Below are 19,994 nucleotides of genomic sequence, written 5' to 3' on the forward strand. Positions count from 1 at the left end.
TACCAGAAATTACTTTTGTATCTTTTGTCCCCTTCCAATTATTCCCCAACCTCCCTCCCCATCCCCCTCTCTCCTCAACTCCAATTTGTAGCCCTAGGAATGTTCTCTCCCTCTGTTGGATCATGGCACTACCATGGTCTTTCTTTCCTGCCTTCCTTTCTCTTTTAGCTCCCACATATGAGTGAGCACATGTGGTATTTATCCTTCTGTGCTTTGCTTGTTTCACTCAACATAAGTTTCTCCAGGTTCCTCCGTGTTGTTGCAAATGGGAGTATTTCATTCTTTTTTATGGCAGAGTAGTATTCCATAGTGTAGATATACCACAGTTTCCTTATCCAATCATCTATTAATGGACATTTCAGTTGGTTCCATATCTTGGCTATTGTAAACAGAGCTGTAATAAACATGGGAGTGCAGGTATCTCTTTGACATGATGATTTCCATTCCTCTGGATATATATCCAGAAGTGGGATTGCTGGATCATATGGAAGATCTATGTGTAGTTGTTTGAGAAGCCTCCAAATTGTTTTCCAAAGTGGTTGTACTAATTTACATTCCCACCAACAGTGCAGTAGTGTTCCCTTCTCTCCACTCTCTCACCAGGATTCATTATTCACTGTCTTTTTGATCATAGCCAGACTAACAGGAGTGAGGTGGTATCTCAATGTGATTGTAATTTGCATTTCCCTGATGACTAGTGATGTTGAGCATTTTTTCATGTATCTGTTGTCCATTTGTATGTCTTCCTTTGAAAAATATCTATTCATCTCCTTTGCCCATTGTTTTAATTGGGTCATTTATTTTTTACTGTATAATTGCTTGAGTTCTATGTATATTCTGGATATTAGTCCCTTGTCGGATGCATAGTTGGCAAAAATTTTCTCCCATTCTGTAGGCTGTCTTTTCACTCTGTTGATTGTTTCTTTTGCTTTGCAGAAACTTTTTAGTTAGATATAGTCCCATTTGTTTATTTTTTATTTTGCTGCTTGTGCTTTGGGACTCATGTTCATAAAGCCTGTACCCAGACCTAACTGCCAAAGTGCTTCAAACTATACTACAAAGCTCTTGTAACCCAAACAACATGGTACTGGTATAAAAATAGACATTCAGACCAGTGGAGTAGAATAGAGAACCCAGAAATCACTCCTCAGGCTTATAATCAACTGATATTGGACAAAGGCAACAACAATCTACATTGGGGAAAAGACTGCCTCTTCAACAAGTGGTGCTGGGAAAACTGGATATCAATATAAAGAAGAATGAAACTAGATATGCATCTCTCACCATACACTAAAATCAACTCAGAATGGATTAAAAACCTAGGTATAAGACCCGAAACTGTAAAATTACTAAGGGAAAATATCAGTTTAGATTTTTTGATGTCAATTCATAATGTTCAACAGCAAAGCTGCAGAAGAATGAGACCCTGAGTGAAGAAGATTACCAAAATTTGTCCTAACTCATGAACAATTGCCCCAGGTATGGCAGGCCCCAACATGCCCCTGAAGAAAAAACTCAGTGTGAAAAATGTACATTTTGTCCAATTCTCTCAGTAAACCCTATACCTAAAGAGAAAATGAAGTCCCTGAGTGGTGAAGCTCTTCTTTTTGTTCTTAGAGACTAACTGGAAGTAGAGTTTAAACAGACCTTTGGGAGCCCAGTTGTGTGGAATTTCTGGTTTTGATGCTTTGTGATAAAAATCCTTGCCAAATAACTAACACTCTTTCATGCCTCAATTAGTCTAATCTAGTGAACAAGACTGAAGCTTTTCTTGCCAATTAAAACCCTTTCCAGGTTGCAGGGTCCTATTTCTGAATTCAATTTCTCATTCATCTTGCCAAGTAAAGATTATGGATGGAGAGAAAGATGAGTAGACTGAGCTAACAATACTTAAAGTGAGACGTCTCAAGCTCCAAGGGGGCCACTGGGATGGCTTTCAAGCATGTTTCCTGTAATTGTGGCTCCCAGAGTATGTCTTTCTTATTGCTTTGGTGGCAGGACCAGAAGGCAGTAGTGAGGTTGGCTTGTCCCCTCAGAGTGTGTGGGGTAAGGAAAGCGTGAGTGTTTCCTTGGACTAGATGTGGAGCACAGGAGAGCTGTAGTAAGGTCTTTTTCCTTGAAGGGTGAGGAGATCTCAACAGAAAGGGGTGTATGGGCAGTGCTGGAAGACCCAAGCCTAAGAACAGATTTGCACCGGGCCAATTCAAATGGGAGAAATCTGCTGAAATTTTCATCGATAGGCTGGAACTTTAATCTTCTACAGGGATGGTGGGATAAAAAATATAAAGTTTCATTTTGTTCCCATTACATGTGGAGCTTTTCAACACAGCGTTTAATTTGAAATTTTGCAAATTCTGGAATGGAGAGGAAGGGAGAGAGTCCAGGTGGTAGTTACAGTGAGGGGACCCCAGTTACTGCTGGAATAGGACTGCCCTTTCAATGAGTGCTGGCTGGGTGGTCTCTGGGTGGCTGGGGTGATTTAAAGGGAGACATTTGGAGTCACCCTATATTTTCTTTCTTTTTTAATCATCTAAACATCATAATAGCTATGAGAGACAGGTTAGGCATAGATTATTACCTTCATTTTAGATGAGGTGATCCAGAGGTGAGGTGGTTAGCTTTCCCAAGGTGATCGATTTGTTCATTCAGGAAGGTAGTTGGTTGATGATGGAGTTTGGATGTGTTGTCCCCTCCAAAACTCATGTGGAAATTTGATCCACAATGTGGCAGTGTTGGGAACTGATTGAGTCATGAGGGCAGATCCCTCATTAATGGATGAATGCTCTCCCTGCAGGAGAGGGGATTAATGAGTGAGTTCTCGCTGGATTAGTTCCCGTGAGAGCTCATTGCTTAAAAAGACCCTGGCACCGTCTCTTTCTCTTTTGCTTCCTCTCGCCATGTGATCTGCTTGTACCTGCCAGCTGCCTGCCACTTTCTGCCATGAGTAGAAGAAGTCTGAGGCCCATGCCAGATGCAGCTGTCCCAGAATCATAAGCCAAATAAACCTCTTTTCCTTATAAATTACCCAGTCTCAGGTATTTCTGTTATAGCAACACAAAACGTACTAATACAGTTGAAGTGGAGCAAGAAGTCAGATTTGAGTGTTAGTCAGTGGACTTCCTTCTGCCTACACCATGCTGTCCCCTTCCTCATGCCTATTACAGGGCCATGTTTGTTCTAAAAACCCTCATATCAGTAGGGCAAATACTATAGTCAGGGATATTGCTTTTGCCTACTGTCTTTGCAGCAGCTACATTAGTCTGAGACTTTGCTTGAAGGCATCGATCACTCTGATGTTTAGAACATAAATATGTTTTTGGGGAAGGGATTTGAGTTGTCTACAATAATTTGTGGTTAATGAATTGTCATAAAGGTTTTATGTGTCCCTGTCCCACTACTTTGCATGGTAGTTGTCTCATCCCCATTAAAAGACTTTTCTCATTTGAACTGTTTTTATGAATAGAGGGCTCTTTCATGTTCCACAGCCGATTTCCTTTTATTGCCTTTATTGCATTTTAACAGGGAGACAAATGACACCACAAACAGAGGTGAGGGAGAATACCCCGCCTTGCCTTTATGCATTTTTATTAACCTTTGTTCATCCCTTAGCTTGGGCTGTGGGATGTAGACCTTTAGTGCAGGTCGTAAACAAACAGCCAGATCCAAAGCTCTATGGAAAAGCTCTCTAATGGGGCTGCATAAACCCTGAAACAGTATTTGTTTTCTAAAATTGTTTCTGAAATTACAATGACAATGATAGTAATAGCAATTATAACAATAAAGGTAGCATAGAGGTATATGGACAGAAGGAAATATTTATTATTAGTATCCACTACATGCTAGGCAATCTATATATTTTTTCAATTTTTACAAAAGATATATAAATACATTCTTATGATACAAATTTTAAAAGACATGAGAGTATATAGAATAAGTGGTAAAAAATTATCTGTATTACCTTTTCCTCCCAAATACCACTGGCCTGATCAGAGGTAGCTATTAACAATTTCGTCTTTATATACATATGCACGTTTGTATTTTTTATGCTGTTTTGTTATAAATGACTTCAAATTTCCACTCCACACATTATTCAATGACATTCCTTTTTGCTTAAAAATATGTTTTAAGAAGCTTATCACTGCTGCTTTACATAAAATCTTTCTCATTCTTTTTTTTTTAAAGCCACATTTCTTTCTTGATAGAGATTTAATTATTTCTGTTCTTGTTACTATAGTAAAAAATGCAGCGAATGTCTTTGAACATATATCTGCTGATTGGATACATTTCTAGAAGTGAAGAGGAATTGTGCATTTTATAGTTTGGTAGACAGCCACAAATTCCCACCCGTCATCTGTACCATTTCTGGCACCTACCGTATTGTGTTTGTGCAACTCTGGGCTCTTTGCTTTTTTTTTTTTTTTAATCCTCAGAATACCTTGACAAAGGCAAACTCTAACTCTTGTAAGCTTGCGGATAACAAGCTTCAGAAATGTTAAATAAAATTGCGTGAGGTTACAGAGCTATAGTGCAGAAGATGAGTTTTATCCACCACAATGGCCCTTGCTCTTTCCATAGTCAGGACTTTTTAGGCATGAAGCCCATATTTAGCTGTGCCACTGAGCTGGTTTTATGACTTGGGGAAGTCATATCCTCTCTCTTGTTCCATTTGCCTTTTCTATAAAATGAGGTAGTTGGACTGGGTGATCTAAAGTCTCCTTTAGCTTTGAATTTTAAGCCTATATTTGGGTGTATTTTATAAATGGTAGTGCAAATATCATTCTAGCTGGATTCTGATCTTGTTTCTTCTATTTGAAATTTTTACTTTTCAAAAGGGAAAAAGGGTTTGAATTAAGGTGAATTTTAATCATAGTAATGAAGTATTAATAAAGTTTAGTATTCATCATCATAAGTGAACTTAAGCACTTTTGTTATGCTGTACCTGCATTATGTTACATTATCCTTTCTGTGTTTTATTGAGCAATATATTGTTGGAGTGAGCAGGACTGAAGCCATGTTGGGACCTAAAACCACATGGTCTGTAGGCAAATTTTGAAAGGACAGTTTTTTTCTTGGTATGCATTTCTCTGAGTTCCCTCTTTTCACATGATTACTTGATGTTTTGAACCTCGGTTATGGGGCAAGATGCCATTATTTACATAAATGTAAAGTTGTTTTCCAGTCAGCCTGAAGCTGCAAGCTTACAGACCCTGGGAAACCAAGGAAAACATCAATAAAGCTGTGCTGATTCCACCTCTCAGGAGGACCCTAAGATAATAGCAAGGACGGGAGCAGAAACCAGATGGAGCTTTGGCAAAACTTTGCACCTGGGTCCTTGCACAGAGCCCACAATGCTCATGTCCCCCTCCCTCCTGCTTTTCATACCCCATGTCCCATTCCCTCAAACCCCGCTTTAAAAACCCCTCAGTAAATCTGAGACTTTGAGATGGCTTTAGCCGGGTCATTCTCCTTCAGGTTTACTGGAGAGAAGGGTTAGCTTGATCCTTAAGGGTCACTGGTATTCCTGTATAAAAGCTGACTTCTGTTTTCACCAGCATTTGACTTTTGTTTGGTTTGTTTTTGAAAGGGGGCAGGCAGCTGGACCTGTGTGCCTGGTAACATGGTTAGTCTTAATTTTACAGATGAGTAAAAGGGTAAGGGAAGGCAAGTACCTTGCTGAAGATCATATAGTACATGGTGAGAGTTTGAACAGGCTGTTAGATTTCAGAGACTGATCTCGGAAGCAATTTTTTTCTTTTGGTGGTGGTGGTGGGGAACATTTTTTCAGGCAGAAATACAACAATTCCTTTTTCAATCATGATTAAGAAAGGAAGGGTCAAAAAATGAATTTTTTAGACAACTAAAACCCTCTTAAGGCACGAGAGTTAACCTTTAACAATTTGGGATAAAAATCCTTTTATAATGTGTTACATACTCTTCTGTTCACATTTAATTTATTAAATTAAGCCATTTCTTCTTACGACAGTATCATTTCATAGTTATTTATTATCCTTTTAATAGATTCTTGCTCTTGGAAGTAATCAAACTGAATAATCCATTTTTCCCTGTTCTCTGAATTGTCCAGAATTGCCATGAATTTTGAGTGTTTGTGCTTCTTTGTTATAGTTGTGTTTCTCTTGCCTCAGTGTCAAAGTGTCAGCATTGAAGGCCACCAGTGTGTGGAGAAGGTATGACCAGGTGCAAAGGATGTACTCTTTGGATGGGGGACCAAATAAATCACCATCCAAGCCAGGGCACTCTTGAGATGAAGGGGTAATCTCTTAATAATTAAGCAGGACAACAGGATTAACCTAAGGCTGTGTATTCAAACTGGGATGTACAGTCACTTTACTTTGGTCCAGGTCCAAGTTCTGGCTCAGTTACTAGCTAGTTAAGGGATCTTCCTAGAGTTATTTAGTTTCTCTGAGCCACAGTTTCCTCATGTGTAAATTGGGTGCAATAATGCCCACTTGTAAGGGTTAGAGAAAACTTATGTCATGCTCCTGATACATAGTAGGCATCTTATGAGAGTAGCTGCCTTGCAGGTTGTTGAGAGAAATGAAAATCAAGGGCTTAGTAAGGTGCTTGGCATACAATAACTCATCATTAACATTATTATTGTTTAGGCTGTTATTATTTTACTTCCTGTTGATATAATGGTGTGTACATCTGGTTGCTCCCTCCTGCACCCTCTTTTTAGCTACTACCAATTTGATGTGGGCTGGGAAACATGATAACTATTGTATTTGTATTTCAGGAAATTCTCATCTCTAAGTTGCATGGATCTTTTTATCTTTTCTGCACAAGTTTTTGTCTTAATTTCTTAAAGTATCACTCTTTGACCTTGACAATGACCTAAACAATAAATGTTGTGTGATAATTGAACACTGTATAAGTAATGGTTTTTTTGGTGATTCTCTGTGTTAGAATATTATAATTTGATAGGTGATTTTTGACTATTATGGTATTTTAGTTCAATAAAGATTAATTTTCTACCAACTTGCAAAGAGGGAGAAGTCCTCTCCAAAGCAGTGAGATGGGGGTTGGGAGGAGGGTATAACAGATCTTTAATTTAGGAGGTAAAAGTTTCAAAGTATGAAAGGCTGAACAACCTAATTTCTTGTTTCCCAGGAAAACAAGACACGCTTATAATTATTAAGAGAGAAGTGAACTTAGATGTCCTTTTTACAAAAAGAGTAAAGAATTATAGAAATGTATAATATGCTTGTAATAGCAAAGGGGCATGTAGGGTAAATTAAATGCTGCTGTAATTTTCCCTTGTAATTTGAAAAAATAATTCTAAAAAAAACTTTTTTTTTCTCTTTTCTCTACTAAAATGGAAGCAGAGACCATAATATGTGTCTTACTACTCTATCCCTAGCACTTCATACAGGGTCCAGCACATAAAATAGTGCCTCAGTATATAGTACTTGAAGAAAAGATATGCTGAATGAATGCGTATTGATGACACAATTAAAGTATAGATAATTGGACTCTGGTAAATTAAGTGTTTACTCTCTTCAACAGCCGTGAGAGAATATGCACAAAATACAATTGTGTTTGCTTTACTCTGCATTTTTTCACATACCTTGGTGACCTATTCTTAGTACAGACTGATTATTTGGGGGATAATGAGACATCACGTCAGTATATGTGTGTAAAGAGTAATAGCATTTTTTCCAGAGCAAGAAAACATCTGCACAAATAACCTACTGGTCCTACTGTACTGATTTCTCTTAAAGCACACTTTAGTCAGTCAGTCAAACATTTAGAGAGCCTGCTCTATGCCAGGCACTAAAATATGTATAAGGCATGGCTGGAGAAGAAGAGGGGGTGGTGAATGAGGTGCTTTATAATTTTTCATAATGAGTGTAAGTACAGTGTTTCAATTTTTGCTTACAAAAACTGTTGAGTGTACACGTGTATGTGTATGTATAGTTACTGAATTCCTTGTGTTGTATGTGTGTGTGTATGAAAAGATGACAGCCATTGTCTTTGCTGTCCCATGTTCTCTACTTCTAGTTAAATTATTGGGCTTTGTTGTTCTACTCAGCAGATGAGAGTCTATTATACGTCTCATTTCTGAAAAGTAGAGTGCTTTCTGGACAGCCATAGTGAATGACTAACAGAAATGCACACCCTCTTCCTTTTTGCCAGTTTTTGTTGTGTTTGGGTGGAAATGTTTGCAAATACATCAACTCTCAACTGTTCTCATTCATGGTGGTGAACAGAATGTGGGTAGGCAAACCCAGCAGCTAAACATTCACACTGTGCTTTCTGGCTCTGGAACATGGTCAGACACAGCACCAGTCAGCCTGCTTTTCTCCCTGCTTCTCTCCCCGCCCCCACCCTCTCCCCAGCTACCCCTCACCTTTGTTTCTCACTTTTCTGAACTTTTGATGGCTCTTTTGTTGGTCATTTATTCCTTGACCCAGCTCATGTTAGCTGCTATGTCAGGGGCTATGGCTCCAACTGTGGTTTCTAGGCTTTACAAAGCTCACAGTCTAGTGAGGAAGATAAATGCAAAAATAAATAACCATGTGCTATAGGTCAAATGTGTCCCCCAAAAGTTCACATGTAGGAAACAATCTCCATTGTAACATTGTTAAGAGGGTGGGAAATCCAACTCTGGTATTTAAAAGATAGGGTCTTTAAGAGGTGATTGGATTGCGAGGACTGTGCACATGTAGGAAACAATCTCCATTGTAACATTGTTAAGAGGGTGGGAAACCCAACTCTGGTATTTAAAAGATAGGGTCTTTAAGAGGTGATTGGATTGCGAGGACTGTGCCCTAGTAAACAGATTGATCCATTCATGAAGTAATGGGCATGGTTTTGATGGTTTTAAAAGGAGAAAAAGTGAGAAGATAGCTCTCTTCTGCTCAGCCCATTCTCATCATGTGTTACCCTGAGTTGCTGTAGAGAGTACCCACCAAAAGAAAAAGGCCTTTACCAGATGTTTTCCGTTGACTTTGGGCTTCTCAGCCTCCAAAACTGTAAGAAATAAATTTATTTCTTAAATTATTTTATTTCATAAATTACCCAGTTTTGGGTATTCTGTTATAAGCAACAGAAATGGACTAATACATCATGTGAATATGTTTTACTAAACATTTGTAGGGAGGATTATGGAACCCCTGAGGAGGGGTTGATTTTACCTCTGGGAAGTGGGGAATAGCTTCACAGATGATGGGATATTATAGGCAATAAGGGGACAAGAGGGACCCTGTCACTTCCTGGACCAAGATTAGGCCATGTGTTAGGAAATTTATGTTTAATTTTGGGTCTTTTAAAGAGCTGTGTGAATTTAGGAAAGTATTTTAACTTTTTAGTGCTTCATCTTTCTTTTTTTATTTTTAAATTTTTGTTAATTATTATTAGCATATTCATCCCTATAAATTGTGATTTTTCTTTATGCCCTTTACCCAAACTATGACTCCCCAAACCCCCTTCTTCCCTTCCTCCCATCTCTAGTATCCTAAGGTTTGTTCTCTCCTTCTGAAAGTTCAATGCAATTTTGTGATCTTTTCTTTCTTTCTTTCTTTCTTTCTTTCTCTTTCTTTCTTTCTTTCTTTCTTTCTTTCTTTCTTTCTTTCTTTCTTTCTTTCTTTCTTTCTTTCTTTCTTTCTTTCTTTCTTTCTTTCTCTCTCTCTCTCTCTTTCTCTCCTTCCTTCCTTCCTTCCTTCCTTCCTTCCTTCCTTCCTTCCTTCCTTCCTTCCTTCCTTCCTAGCACACTGATATGAGAACACACATTATATTTCTTTCCTTGTCTGGCTTATTTCACTTTAGATAATTTTCTCCAGACTCATCCATGTTGCTGCAAGTGGCAGAATTTCATTCTTTTTCATGGCTGAGTAGTATTCTATAGTGTATTTATATCACATTTTCCTTATCCAGTTGTCATAAATGGACACTGAGTTTGGTTCCATATTTTGGCTATTGTAAATACAGCTGCCATGAACATGGGAGTGCAGGTATCCCTTCAACACGATGATTTCCATTCCTTTGGAAGAGATTGATATCCAGGATATACAAAGAACTCAAACAACTATACAGTTAAAAAATGGTCAAAGGAGATAAATAGACATTTTTCAAAGGAAGACATACAGATGGCCAACAAGTACATGAAAAAAATGCTCAGTATCACTAGTCATCATAGAAATGCAAATCAAAACCACATTGAGATATCATCTCACCCCAGTTAGACTGGCCATTATTAAAAAGAATAATAGATGCTGGCAGGGATGCGGGGAAAGGCGAGCTCTTCTACACTGTCGGTGGGACTGTAAATTCGCACAGCTATTATGGAAAACAGTATGGAGGATCTTCAAACAACTATAGATCGAATTTTCATATGCTTCAGCTTTCTTATCACCAAAAAGTGGATAAGAATCTTCACTGCTATGAAGATACAATAAACAATGTTTGAGAAAGTTCTTGGTCATGACACAGGTAGTTATAGATATTATGTTCATTTTACTGGTATAAAAACAGCCTGGGCCATTGAACTGATGCTACTTCCTTGCCAGCTCTTTTCTCTACACCTCTCTGGAGGAATCCAGGAAAGACCAGGGCTGTTTCCTGAAAGACACAACAAGAAGAGACACAGAAGTCTTGAATTCCAGCCATTTGAAAAGCTAGAAGCTTTAAAAATAATGGTAAAGATGACATTGTCTTATCTTGTAAAATACTTAGAGCATTTCCAAGAACTTATACAGCCATGATTCATATGACATTTTGGTGAGAACAATTATTGCCATTTTTGTTTTATAGACATTTGTACTAAGTGACAAAAAACAAAAGGAGTCCTTTTGTGTTAAGGCAGACTAGAATAACTGAGTGTAAGGATTCTAAAGGGCGAGAGATCTTAAAAATAAGAGTGTAAGCACATGCGAGGAAAATGAGACAGGGAGAAACTAAGTAACCTGTTGATTAAAATGATCGGAGACAGGAAGGAAGACACAGTAGACGAGATGCAGGTGAAGAGCAGGGGGCTACTGCTCTCTCAGGCAAATAGCACCGACCCAGCCACTGTTACAGCTTTTATTACATTTAGCAAGCTTGTGCATGCAAGATAAGCATTAATGCAGAAATTCTGTTATACTATTCTCAAGAGCAGAAGACCGTTACCTCCCTTCTGAAGCACTTGGTTATCTATATTGCGTCTCCTGGGAACATCCCAAGAAAGTGTTCTCACAAATTCAAGTGTTGTCAAGGATTGTTTGCAATCCTTGACATTTCTTGGTTAACTCGTTTGCGAGTTCGCCAGGTGAACACGTCCTTGGGTGCTGTCCACAGAAGCCCATTAACCATTTCCTTCAGTAACCCCTGCAGGGTCAAGTAGTTAATTAAAAAGCAGAAATGGACCTTAAACCCATGACTTTCTCAGCTGAAACATGTTGGACCACATCTCTTTTTTTCTTCATCTTCAGTGATTGAGCTCTTTAACATTTGTCCTTAAATGCCATGATGTACATTCTCCCTCCCTTCCTCACAGCTTTTCTGTTGGCTGATTAATAATCTAAAAATTTAGTTGTGTCAGAGCAGTAATCCTATCTTCTATAGATGAAAGAACTGAATTATTTTACCATCTATAGATCTTCCCCTCTTTCACCAATTTGCCTATTGTACAAAGTTAAATATTCTGATCTGGAGTTTACCTAAAGCTGTCTCAGCCAGCCAGGAGTTGCTGTAGCCTCTGCGGACCTCAGACTTGGCCTTGACTCCATCCTATGCTTTGCAGGACATATGGAAGGCAGCTCATCCGCAGAGCTTCAAGTGTTAACTCTGCCTGTGTCCCTAAACCAATCTCAGCAAATTGACCTCAGGCCCTACCCTACTAGCAAATATGCCAGGCAAAATTAAGCCCAATTAACTTCCTCCCATTCAGATCACCAAACTGACACTTAAGATGCCAGTGTTGCTTCAGATGGCTTTTAGCCCTGTGTTCATGTTCTGACATTCTTCTGTTTAAGTAGTGTAGAGCTAGGGCTGGGTCTGAAGCTCACAGACCCCTTGAGCCCATTGTCCAGACTGGGTCACAAACCCTTCACACACAGGTCTACGAGCTAGGTAACCTGAAGAAAGGTCCTTGGAGTCTTGGTTGAAGAAAGAGTAGTCTTTATTTCTGCACGTACATGTCTAGGAGCTAGGCAGTCCAAAAAGAAACCCAGAAACTCAACTGCTACCGGCAAAGTCCAAAGAAAACTGAGCAGCTGCCAGCAAAGTAAACATGCTCTATTTTTAGATGTGAGCTGTGCTGTCCAGTGCTGCTTCACAAACTCCAAAGAACACAAGAATAGCAACAAAACTGAAAGGATACATTGGCGCACACACGCACTAACTCCACCCACACACAAAATTTGTTTACAAAGAATGTGCTGCATCACACACCACCATACCTGAGGCGAGGGGGCCTGACCAAATGATTCTATTTTCCCAACAGGTGATAAATGGTTAGGTTTTGAGCAGCCTTAGGTTTTGGGGGAATCAGATATTTTCCCTCATTCCCCTCCTTATAGCACAACTGGTCACAGATAAGATGGACTTAAAATTATTTGTTAAATATTGATAAAGGATGCAATATCAATAAAGCAGAATGAAGACCATGAGCATATCAGAGGGCATGGCCTTGTAGGAGGGGTGGACACGAGCAGAGTTATTGCTCATCTTCCTCTTCTCCAAGTTCAAACCTCTCTCAGTGAAACTGATGGTATGGAATCTTCCAATCAGGGACAACTGTGGCAAGACTGGCCCTGAATATAATATCAGAGGCTGGAGATTTTAAACAATAAAATTTAGATCCAGCACTCAAGGTGCTTTCAGTGTAATCAGAAAGAAAAAGCAACCCAAAAAAAACAAGGTTGGGGAAGTTTCCTGGAAGAGGCAGCCTTGGAACAGAGCCCTGGAAAATGCAGAGAGAAAGAAACACGAGACATAGGGGAAGAGTTAATTTTGTATGAGAAAACATTGATGAGCTGGTTAATGATTAAGAACAGAATGTAGAACAAAACTTTTTAGGTAACCTACATGCATCTTAACTAAAACATTTTTTAATGTGACTACTTCTCTCATTGGTGTTTTTTTAAAAAAAGTTTTTGACTGACCAAATATCTATTAATATAAGGATTATGAAGAAAGAAATTACAGAAGAAGAGAAATAAATTAACAAATATCAAAACAAATCTAATTTCACTGTTAATTAAAAAAGACAAAGTTAAAAAAAGAGAAAAATAGTTTTTACCCATCAATTGGCAAAGATTTAAATAACAATAAAATATATTGCTGATGCAGATGCAGAAAGATGAACAATCTCACACAAGACTGGTGGGAAATTTGGTACAATTATTGGGAAGACATTTGGCAATATGTATCAAAGCCTTAAAAACCTTTATATCCTCCAAGATACTAATCATGTCTTAAACAAGTAGTGTTTTTATAATAGAAAACAAAAATTTACATATAAAGAAATTCATTGCAATGTTACTTCCTTTAAAAAAATAAGGAAAATTCAAAAAAATATCTATGCTTAATAATAGATGGTTAAGGGCTGGTTGGTTAGTGCAGTTGGTTAGAGCGTGGTACCAATAACACCAAATTCAAGGGTTGGATCTCTATACCTGCCAGTTGCCAAAACAAAAGAAAACACAAACAAACAAAAAACAACAGTAGATGGTTTAAATATGATACATACCAAGGACAGAATATTATTCTTGCATTAAAATAAGATTTTAGTGGTACTGTATAACAACAGCTACCATGTATTGAGGATTCACTCCATACCAGGCACTTGCTAGGAACCTGTACTGTAAATCTTACCTTTTGATAATTCATACAATAGATTGGTTACTTATTGGATTTCACTATTGTTATTGAAAACATTTTCAATTTTTAAGTAGAGCATTAAGTTGTTTCCTGAGCTGGTCCTGACCTACCTTTCTGACCCTCAAATTTCCCTGCTTTAGAGATGAGAAAAGCAAGGTTGAGAAAAGTTCTGTAATTTATTTAAGGTCATAGAACAAGTTAGAGGCAAGGGCACAAGTGAAAGCCCCAGATCTTGATGCCAATTCAATGCAATTTTTCATCCTGTATGCTCTTATTGAACAATTACACCCACCTCACAAACATTTAATAAGCATCTCATATATGCCAGGGGCTTGTCTAGGACCTAGGGACACAATAAACATAAGGTAAAGCCTGTGCTCGCAAGAGTTTAACTCCCATGGGGAAGACAGACTCACTTAAAATAAATGCAAAAATCAAACCATTGAGCCACTTTAAATCAGGTCATTTTTGGATTGAAATAGGACATCAAATGTCAAAAAATTCTCCTTGCAGTGTGGGATGTGATAAAAAACATACATATTGGGCTCAGTGGTGGCAGAGAGTATATTACTGAGTCATCCTGAGTCAGTCGGCAGGGCACACCAGATTTGTGATTAACATTTCTTCAGAACTCATCAGATCTCATGAACACTTCTAAATGCCCTGTTGGGTTAACTTACTTAATCCTCACAACCATACCATGAGGGAAGTTCTATTACTACCATTTTCCACTTTGCAGATGGTGAAACCAACACAATGAGAGGCTGAGTAACTCACTTGGCTCATCTACAGGAGCCAGAATTTGAGCTCAGAGGGTTTTAACTGTATCTCCAATGTCTCACGACACCAAGAACACTTGAAGTGGGAAGTAGAGGAGAAACTCCTTCTAGGTAGAGAAAATGGAGTGTTTAAAAGTTTGGAGGCTGGCGAGTGCTTCGTTCCTTTGGAAAACCTCACAGAACCCTCAAATGAGAGCCATGGCTACAGGGAGTTATTAAAATTTCTTGAGGCCAATAAAGCCAAACCATAATTTAAAAACCTTCCTTCCCAGCCAGCAGCCGGCAGCGATGGTGAGTGACTTGCGCGTGCAGGGCTCTGGCAGCCTTGCCTTCACTGGCAGTATATTGCTCGGCCTCCTCCTCATAAACCTTTCTGTTTATTTTGTGGGAGGGGAAAGTGTCTGACAGACCTTATCCAGGAGGAAAATCAAGAAGCAGGAGGACTTAAATCTTCATCAAACCAGCACACAAAACTCTCACATTTGGGACATGGAAAATTGGGGACCTTACTTAGGTGTGCCTTTGGCTGCTTTCTGCCTCCCTCCCATTCGTCTTTCCACTTTTGTGACCCCCTTTCCCTTTCTTGTGTCTCATCTCTGAATCAAACCTCCCGATAGGTCAATGTTCTCATATTGCCAAAGCCCCACTTTGTAGTTCCCCAGGGCAAGCCTGCCCTTTCCAGAACTGCCCACCTTACAAAATTACTCCCTTTCATTTCTAGTTACAGCCATTAAACTCCTCCTGGGGTTGAGCTCAAATACGTTTAAGGAGGACAGCAATTTAATTAAATTGCATCCCACTAAGGGGCAAATAATGTATAGCCCCAGCCCCATCCCTCCAAACATCCCAGAAATGTTAGCAATTTAATGAAAGATTTGAATCTCTTATTATTAAATATAGTCGTGTGTTAATAACAGTATTTTCAAAGTGGAGGTTTTATACCAGGACCTCTTAAAACATGCTTCCCTTTGCAGCCACCCTACTTCTGGCTAAGGCCGATTTGCTCCTTGTATATTCTAGTCTCCATTCCATAGTTTTGAAACATTGGTATTTACCTCCTACTTAGCACCAGCTGCTGTCCCTTCCCCTGAACTTGAGGCTACCTGGCCTGATTTCCTGCAAACCTGAGCATGTCTATTTGTCTCTGCTTTGTGGATCACATTCAGTCTTAGAGCGAGGAAACAGAAAGGGTAGACAGATGATTATGAGAGAAAAGGAGAGAGAGGTATCAGTAGGAATGAATTCTCTACGTCCAAAAGAGAAATGCAATTATTTTATAAAACAATTATTATAGGAATTTGTGGTGGCAAACTATGTGACAAAATATCCAGCATGTTTGTGGGTTTGGGGGCAAGTTTGGACTAGGAGATGGAAACTCTTTTTAATTCCAGTCTTGTGTAAGTTACCTTGGGTCTAAGTGTCATCATCTGTAAAATGACCAGATAGTTTCATCTCCTTTTAGATCTAATCGGTACTTATCAAGTATTGGGCATCACTCGGAGACTATGCGCCTGCGAGTTGTAGCACTGATCTGCTTTACATTCTGTTCTGTGGACTGCGGGTTTCTCTGCTGCAGTGTAGAAGAAAGGCCATCCCACATAGAGACAGGATAGAAAGAACACTGAACTTGGAACCAAAAGATTTGGGTTCTAGTCCTGGCTTCTTCACTTAGAAGATCTGAACTTTGGCCTAGCAATGTAACCAAGTTGAGTCTCAGTTTCTTTGTTATATACTAGGGTTAGGCATTCCTTTTTTGATTTCTTTTCCATATTAGAAACTGCATAGTAACATAATTACCGACTCATTATTATTTTCAAAACTGGCTCTGGTTCTGAAAATCATGCATAAGTAGAATCTCTGTTACTGGTGGCTGCTGAGGAAAGCAGAGACAGATCAGGGGTGAGGATAGAGTTTCCTAATCTTGGGTTTCATAGGATGTAGTGCCCCAATTACATGGAACTGGACTTTCCTTCTGTAAGCCATACAATGGAAAATCATGTTACATTTCTAAAAACAAACAGCTCTAATAAATAATGGGTTAAATATAGGAGATCATATAATAATGACATTTTAGTTTTATGAGATAATTTAAATGTTTTCTTATCTTAAATCTCTAAGGGAAATTTTAAAGAAAAACGAAAAGACAAAAAGAGCTTCCAAGCCAAAGGAGAGAACACTTTCAAAGGCAAGCACGTGCCCTGAATTATCAACTGTGTCAATAGGACGAAAATGGAGGTGAGGTTAATAGCAATTTTCTTAATTCTGTCTGTTCCAGGCATGGATGATCTTTGATCTTTTTGAGTTTTATCCATCACTGAAAAGATTCTCTTGGAATACAAGGGTTTTGGTATCTTCCCTGATAGGAACACATGATTGACAAGTGTACATTTCCCATCATAGACCAAGATACGGATTACAGGCAGGAATGATAGGAGCCTCAGCCTTAGGCCCTTGGAGGGCAGGACCCCAAGAGAGGTCACGTTTGCTTTGCATGGTTGGGAATTGCTTACCAGAGTTTCTGCTTCCTTCATGCTTCACATTACAGAGAGTTTGGACGTCATGTTGATGTTACAAAAGCCACTTGGGTTAAGACTCTCACTGCCCTCATTCATACTGTTTGCTCTCCCCTATTTACTCATCTTGGCAGAAAATCATTTGTGATCTCATACTGTTATCTTTCCATGTGGCTGCCTAATGCAGTGAAAAAAACTGTAAGCTCTTTCGGATCAGGAGCTCTGTGTTTTACCTTTTTATCCCTTAAATGTCAAGTTCCTGAGTCAAAACATAAACTTTCTGGGTTTGAATTTTTTTCTTTCATCTTTGTACCTGTAGTACAGTTCAGTGTTGAACACAGAGTGGGCATTTTATGAACTCCTATTGTGAAACTTAATAAGTATTTCTTGAATTTAACTGAAGACATTTCTGTAAGATTATGGCTTAGTGATAATTCAATCAGCAAGAGATAGGGAATTTCTTTCATTTGAAAAATGCAGTGATTGGGGATACATTTGGATGCTTTACTTCTCCTTTGTTAGCCTCCCGATAAGACTATTCCTATATCCCTTGCAAAACCCCAGGAGAGACAGAGGACAAAAGAAAGAGAAAAGTCAGCTTGGTGGTGGTGGGAATATTGGCTTATGGCCAACTGCTCGTTCACTACAAGGCACATTAAACTATAACAATCCCAGATCCATGCAATTGATTCTTGAAATATCCTTAGAAGTGATACAGTTCAATTTTCTTGTTTTACAGATAAGAGCATTGAGGCTAAGGAACTTCAGAGATGACTAATTCTGAAGAAATTGTTCTGGGAAGTAATTGTATTTTTAAAAATAATATAATTCCACAGTTTACCAAAAGTGGCTTGTATGATCAAGCTCAGTGTTTGAGTGAAACACTTGAAGTCAAGTAATAGCAGCAGAAACATAACAATGTATCTGTGTGGCAGAGACCTCCGACTGTCCTCCAAAGATTCCTTCTTAAGATTGCTTCTAGGAAGTGGATGTTTGGCTAGCAAAAATGTTTTGGGCATTTTTCTAGCTCTTTTTGCATTTACATGGGATCTAGGACCGGGTCTGGGGATGATTGAATATGGATAAAAGTGATGTACACTACCGCCAAAACTGGCCCTCCTCCATAATATCTTTCCTCCATGGTCTCCCTCCATCAAAGGTTATAATCGCACATTGGTATATTAGAGCACACTCATTTAACCTTTGACTTAGTAAACCCACATCTAGAATTTTCTCCTTAGGCACAACTGCACATGTTTGAAATGACTTGTAGACAAAGATATCCATAAGAGCAATATTTGCAATACATTTGTAATAGTAACATGTGAGAAACAGTCCAAGTGTCTATCAATAGAGGGATGGCTAAATAAACCGTGGCACATCCACACAATGAATTACTACACAGCTGAACAAAAGAACAAGGAAGGCTGCTATTTATGGATACGGAAAGGCCCCCAGTATATATTGGAAAGTATACAAAGCAAAGTTCAGAACAGTGTATGTAGTGTGCTACAATTTGTTTAAATAGAGATAAATATATTTTCATATGTTCTCTCATCTGCATAAAGAAACCTTCCATATGGAGGAATTGAGAAAGGAGTAGATACGGACAGGAGTGAGAGGAAGAGTTCTTAATCTATACCTTATTATATTAACTTAATCTAAGTAAATGAATTACTTGTTAAATACAATTAAATTAAAAATAAATACGAGGTAAAAATTACAGAGGCTATCCCTGTTGGCTTCTACCCCAAAAGGCACAGAAGCAGGAATTATTGGATAATTGATATTAATGAACTGTTATTAAAGAAAAGACAAGCTTCACTTTGGAGTGATGATATAGAATTATAGCTATGCCTCTGTCAGCTCCAACTGGATCAGTAGACTGTATTCATCAACTTTATTCTAATCATTTGCTTGATTGAATGAAGCTCTCCTGCCTTCCTTAAATCATTGGTGCCCTTAAAGAAATGATAAGTTTTGCTCCCACGATCTTATTTGTTTGAACGCCCTTCTCTCTGTAGTTCCTATTTATTGTCTCCTATGTGCCAGAGGCCATGTTAGGAGCTGGAGATACACAGACAATAAGACATACCCCCTCTTCTAGAAGATTATATTTAGAGGGGGGTGAGAGAGAACCATGTCTTTTCATGGTTTGAATTGTGTCCTCCCGTCCCCCAATTCCTATGTTGAAGTCCTAGTACTTCAGAATATGACTATATTTGGAGATAGGGTCTTTAAAGAAGTAATTAAGGTTAAATGAGGTCATTGAGGTGGGCCTTAATCTTATATGACTGCTGTCCTTACAAGAAGAGGAGATTAGGACGCAGGCGTGCATGGAGGAAAGATCACGTGAAGACGAAGGAAGAAGATGGCCATGAACAAGCCAAGGAGTGGGGCCTTGTGTTGAGACCAACCCTACCAGCACCTTGATCTTAGATTTCTGGCTTCCAGAACTCTGAGGAAATAAATTTCTGTTGTTAAAGCCCCCCAGCCTATGATACTTTGTTATGGCAGCCTTAGAAAACTAATATATATCATGCATTTCAGATAGAGCTGGGATGGAGAAGTAAGCCCTGAGTGATGGAGAAGCACGGAGTAGGGGACTCTGTTGTAACCGTTCTGACATGGCAGAGTGATGGCCCCTGAACAGAACCTTTGAGGCAACTCTATTACTACCCCTACTTTATAGATGAGGAAACTGAGGCACAGAACAGTTATGTAGATTGTCCATGCCTACAGAGCAAGAAGTGATAAAGCCTGCATTGAAACCAAGGCAAATTTCTCTCAGTCGGTGCTTTTGTGACTGTACTATGCTGGCCTTGATAAAAGTTATCGAGGGAGGTGATGTACACAGGAAGGAGAGCACATAGGTTGTTCA

The sequence above is a fragment of the Cynocephalus volans genome, chromosome 13 (assembly GCF_027409185.1).
Source record: "Cynocephalus volans isolate mCynVol1 chromosome 13, mCynVol1.pri, whole genome shotgun sequence".
Taxonomy (NCBI): Eukaryota; Metazoa; Chordata; class Mammalia; order Dermoptera; family Cynocephalidae; genus Cynocephalus; species Cynocephalus volans.